This window comes from Gossypium hirsutum, chromosome A07 (assembly GCF_007990345.1).
Source record: "Gossypium hirsutum isolate 1008001.06 chromosome A07, Gossypium_hirsutum_v2.1, whole genome shotgun sequence".
In the NCBI taxonomy this organism is placed as follows: Eukaryota; Viridiplantae; Streptophyta; class Magnoliopsida; order Malvales; family Malvaceae; genus Gossypium; species Gossypium hirsutum.
This window is the reverse complement of record NC_053430.1, coordinates 28,998,719-29,004,884: the sequence shown is the minus strand read 5'-3', so window position 1 is coordinate 29,004,884 and position 6,166 is coordinate 28,998,719. Positions and strand designations below refer to the sequence as shown.

Below are 6,166 nucleotides of genomic sequence, written 5' to 3'. Positions count from 1 at the left end.
TTTATTCTTCTAAGATAGTTAAAGGTTAAATTAGCAATGTATCTGGCGATACACTTACCTTGCATAACTTGCAAGATTATTGTGATTAAACTATTTCAAGGTAAGGATACATTGTTACCTCACGTAGTCCTTTATATGCTCTTTAGATTTTATTAATCATTTGAATTGACATAGGAATATGCAAGAGATTAGTTCAATTTAATGAGTATGTATGTGCCATAACATGTTTGCTTATTAAAATCTGTTTAATCGTTTGAATTAACATAGGGATATGTTAAGAGATGAATGGATTTGTGTAGGTGAATATGTTCATAAGTTATCAAATTATCGAGTTGCCGTGAATTTATTTGTAACAACATAAGCATGAGTTTAATAATTCTAAGTTAAAGAAATGTAATTAAATCAACACAATTATGTCATCTTGATGAAATCATATTTTGAAATCGTGCATTTGAGATTTATTTCTTTAGTTATTTAGTTTAAAATCTTATTTTTCTTAATCACCCTTTTTTTTAAAAAATATTTTTCTTCATCAAAATGTTTTAAATTGCATTCATAAATAATCCTTTTCACAGTCCCTGTAGGTACGATAACTCGACATTTACTTGTCACTTTATTACTTGTTGCGATTGTGTACACTTGCACATTTCCTTCGTTCCAAGTTTTTGGCTCCGTTACCGAGGACTGTTTTAAAAAGTCATTATTTGTGAGTTTGTTAGTTCTACATTTTAGTTTATTTTTCCTATTTAATTTTTAATTTAATTAATTTTCTGTGATTATTTCAAGTGTTTATGAGTATTGACCGAATTATTGACCTACTCCCTGTAGACCATGAGATAGAACGAACTTTTCGACAGTGAAGAAGACAAGCAAATCAGAGAAGGACCAAAGAAATGAACTTCGAAAATCCGATCCAAGGAAATGGAGCAAACCCTGTTCAAAATCCTATCCTTATTGCTGATGATAGGGATAGAGCTTTAAGACAATATGTCGTGCTAGTATTTAGTGATATTAGTCCGGGTATTAGAAGAACAGAAATTGAGGCACAACAGTTCGAGCTGAAGCCAGTCATGTTCCAGATGCTTCAGACAGTGGGCCAATTTAGTGGAATGTCTACTAAAGATCCTCACCTACACTTAAGACTATTTACAGAGGTGAGTGATTCTTTAAAGTTAACCGGAGCACCCGAAGATGCATTACAATTGAAGTTTCTCCCATATTCACTGAGGGACAGAGCTCGAGCCTGGTTGAACTCATTGCCATCGAACTCAATTTTCACATGGCAAGAGTTTGCAGAAAGATTCCTTATGAAGTATTTCCCACTTAGCAAGAATGCTAAGTTGAGGAACGAGATCACTGCCTTCTAACAAATGGATGATGAGTCCTTGTATGAGGCATGGGAAAGATACAAAGAGTTATTACGAAAGTGCCCTTATCATGGAATCCCACATTGCATCCAACTTGAGACATTTTATAATGGTCTCAATGCTCACACAAGGATGGTAGTGGACACTTCTGCTAACGGTGCTCTCCTTTCTAAGTCTTATAATGAGGCTTATGAAATCATTGAGAGGATTGCTAGCACCAATTATCAATGGCCAACCAATCGAGCAGTGTCAAAAAGACGAGTTGCTGGAATACATGAAGTAGACGCTCTTACTTCACTCGCATCTCAAGTATCATCAATATCTTCAATGTTAAAAAATCTTACTACTAATGGGTCTAATAGTTTTACAGCACAACCATCAACCCAAATTGAAAATATAGCCTGTGTTTACTATGGGAAAGGACATTTGTTCAAAGAATGTCCATCAAACCCAGAATCCATATACTACATAGGTCACCAGAACCAAAATCGAGGAAGGCAAGAACTGCAACCCAATTTTTATAACCCATCGTGGCAAAATCACCCTAATTTTTCCTGAAGTAACCAAGGGGTTGGAACCAGTAACACTTACGTCCAACTTAGACCAACCTAGCCGCCTAGCTTTTCCCAACAAGTTCAGAAACCAGCCCAAGCTGACCCATCGAATAGCTTAGAAAATCTGTTGAATGCATACATGGCCAAGAATGATGCCTTAATCTAGAGCCAAGCAGCTACATTGAAAAACCTAGAAAACCAAATGGGTCAGCTTAAAACTGAACTCAGGAACCTACCACCTGGTGCTTTACCTAGTGATACGGAGAATCCAAGGAATCCGGGGAAGGAGCATTGCAAAGTGTTGACATTGAGGAGTGGAAAGACAGTAGAGCCCAACACCATCAAAGCTGAAAAATAGGAATCTGGTGCTCAAGATTCAGAGCGTTGAAATTCCAATTTCACAAGAACCAAAATCTATAAAACCTGACAAGGTAATTTCAGAACCAGCTAATTCTGATCAAATAACAACTCCATTAGATGCAGAATTGCCATATAAGATGAATCAACCAGTTCTAGTAAAGAAACCACCACCACCCTACCCTTAAAGACTTCAAAAGTAGAAGCAGGAGATTCAATTCAAGAAGTTCCTAGACGTACTCAAGAAACTTCATATCAACATCCCGTTAGTTGAAGCACTTGAGCAAATGCCGAACTATGTCAAATTCATGAAGGATATCCTGTCCAAAAAAAGAAGACTTGGAGAATTTGATATGGTAATTCTGATGAAGGAATGCAGTGCATATTTTCAAGAAAAATTACCCTCAAAGTTGAAGGATCTTGGATGTTTTACCATACCTTGCAAAATTAGAGCAACGTATTGTGGTAAGGCATTTTGTGACTTAGGTGCGAGTATTAACTTGATGCCTATGTCAATATTTAGGAAGTTGGGGATAGGTGAAGTTAGACAAACTACGGTTACACTTCAATTACTAGATCGATCTTTAGCACATCTAGAAGGAAAAATCGAGGATGTATTGGTACGTGTAGAAAAATTTATCTTCCTTACTGATTTTGTTATCCTAGATTTTGAAGCAGACAAAGAAGTGTTTTAAATTTATCTTATTTTTCTTAATCACCCTTTTTAAAACAAAATATTTTTCTTCACTAAAGTTTTTTAAATTGCATTCATAAATAATCCTTTTCAAAGTCCTTGTGGGTAAAATAACTCGACATTTACTTGTCACTTTATTACTTGTTGCGATTGTGTAACTTACACATTTACATCGTACCAAAAACCACATGAAAAGAATTACCCGATACATGATTTAGAATTGGCAGCTATTGTCTTTGCTCTAAAAATTTGTGACATTATTTGTTCGGTGAAAAATGTACTTGATGTCGCAAAAAGATTTGAATCTGAGACAATAGAAATGGCTTGAATTGTTAAGAGATTATGATCTGGTTATTGATTATCATCCGGGAAAAGCAAATGTGGTTGCAGATGCTCTGAGCAGAAAGTCTCTGTTTGTTTTGTGAGTAATGAATACCCGGTTTTCATTGTCTGATGATGGTTCAATCATAATTGAGCTAAAAGCTAAACTAAAATTTCTGCAGCAAATTTGCGAGGCTCAAAAAAATAATGAGGAGTTACAAGCTAAACGGGTACAATGTGAATCAACCTGCGAGTCAAAATTTCAGATTGGACCCAATGATTGCCTGTTGTACAGAGGCAGAATATGTGTATCGAGAAATTTAGAGCTTATATAGAAGATTTTGCACAAAGCTTATAATGGTACTATATATGTTCATCTGAGGAGTAATAAAATGTACAATGATTTGAAAAAAGATGTACTGGTGGCCGAGAATGAAACGTGATATTTCTGAATTTGTATCTAGATGTTTGATATGTCAGCAAGTTAAAACTGAACATCAAGTACCTTCGAGTTTGCTACAACCAGTAGCGATACCAGAATGGAAATGGGAAAGAGTTACTATGGACTTTGTATCGGGGTTACCCCTATCTCTGAAAAAGAAAGATGCTATTTGGGTAATCGTTGACCGTTTAACGAAGTCTGTACACTTTATTCCGGTACGTATAGATTTCTCACTTGACAAATTGGCTAAATTATATGTTTCTGATATGTCAGGCTACATGGAGTGCCAATATCCATTTTTCCAGACAGAGATCCACGGTTCACATCCCGATTCTGGAACAAGTTGCAAGAAACTCTGGGTATGTAGTTACATTTTAGTACCGCATTCCACCCTCAGACTGATGGTCAATCCGAACATGTGATACAAATTTTAGAAGATATGTTTCGGTGTTGTATTCTGGAATTTGAAGGCAATTGAGAAAAGTATTTGCCTTTAGTTGAATTTGTATATAATAGTAGCTATCATTCAATCATTAAAATTGCATCGTACGAGGCTCCGTATGGTCTTAAATGTAGAACTTCGTTATATTGGACTGAGCTTAGTGAGAAAAAGATACACAGAGTTGGTTTGATCCGTAAGACTGAAGAAAAGGTAAAAGCTATTTGGGATAGCTTAAAAGCATCCTTTGATTGTCAAAAATCTTATGCAGATCTTAAACGAAAAGAGATAGAATTCCAAGTTGGCGAAAAGGTATTCTTGAAAGTGTCGCCTTGGAATAAAGTTCTTCGATTTGGTTGTAAAAGAAAACTGAGTCCATAATTTATCGAGCCATATGAAATCATTGAGAGAATCGGACCTGTTGCATACTGATTGGTGTTATTGCCAGAACTTGAAAATTTTCACAATGTATTTCATGTGTCTATGTTGTATTTCATGTGTCTATGTTACGACGGTATCGTTCGGATCCTTCACATGTTATTTCTCTGATAGATATTGAGATTCAGCCTGACGTAACTTACAGTGAGGAACCAATCAAACTTTTGGCACGTGATACGAAAGAGCTGAGAAATAAAAAGGTAGCTTTAGTAAAATTTCTCTGGAAATGACATGATATAGAAGAGGCTACCTGGGAACCAGAGGAAACAATGAGGAAACAATATCCAAACCTCTTTACTAGTAATATTTTCGAAGAAGAAAATTTTTTAAGGGGAAGAGTTGTAACAGCCCGTTTTCAGTGAAATCAGAATAGTGATTTCAAGACCACAAATCTAAGTTTGGAAGAATTTTTTTTAATATTATTTTATAGCCTATGGTATGATAGGAATGCCGTATGAAAATTTCGTTAAGAAATTTCACCGATTACATGTCTAATTTGTTAAAAAAGACTAGATTGAAAAAGTTGCTAAACTTGCTAATTAAAAGAAATAATGATTAAATAGCTTAAATAGTAAATAAGGAAGGACTTTGGGCATAAATATGCCTAAAGTAAATGGCTAAGGCGACATACGCTTAAAAAAATGACAAAATGATGTGAAATTAGGGCAAAATTGTAAATTTTGCCAAATTTAATGAAACAAATGGAAAATTAAAGGATTCTAGACATTTTCATCATCATTTTTAGTTCTAAAATAGACATTTAAGAGGGTTTAGGTTGGTTTTTCAATTTTTGCTTCTTTTCTGGATAGATCAAATATGGAGTTAGATCAAGGAAAAGAAAAGGTCTCGGATTAGTAGATTTTGCATACACGAATATTGTTGAGGTAAGTTCGTGTAACTATTTGTGTAATTAAATGATTGAAATTGAATATTTTTATGTGTGAAATGTATAATTTCTATGTAAAAGTATTGAGCAAATATCCATGTAGATCCGACAAGTATTAAATTCTGTTTGAACAAATGAAATTCGACGGATACAGGGTTCCTGATTAGTTGTATTCTTGCATGTGTTGCGGATACACCATAGCTCGAAAGAGTGTCCAGTTATTAGCTCTTATGAGCTTTTTGTTAAATGGTTCTTTCAAGCTTCTCGTTAATAGCTCTTCTGAGCATCTCGATTTGGTTGTAATCCTAGATGTGTTGTGGACACACCGTAACTCTTATGAGCGTCCCGATACATGGCATTTTGTGAGTTTCCTGATAAAGGCTCTTTGTGAGCTTTCCGATTAATGGCTCTCCGGAGCTTCCTAATATTGGCTTGCTTGAACCTTCCCGATGTATGCTTGTGTGAGCTTCCCGTTAATGGCTCCCTGGAGCTTCCCGTTATATGGCTCGAAAGAGCTTCCTGTTTATGTGCTCGAATGAGCATTCCCGAATATGAATTGATAGGCTAAATATTTGTACACTTCAAGTGTACTACCCATATATCCATCGATATTTCAAATGATTCAATGGGCCAAGCTCTGACATGAGACTACATGAAATTGAAGTGAA

General features: G+C 35.4%; 1 non-coding gene across 1 annotated transcript; it reads right to left on the bottom strand.

Annotated features, from left to right (window-relative positions):
• Positions 1-1,337: 1,337 nt before the first annotated feature.
• On the bottom strand, positions 1,338-1,444 carry LOC121204027 (small nucleolar RNA R71). Its single transcript, XR_005898955.1, has one exon. It is a non-coding gene; the product is annotated as a small nucleolar RNA R71 (small nucleolar RNA).
• Between the last annotated feature and the right edge of the window lie 4,722 nt (positions 1,445-6,166).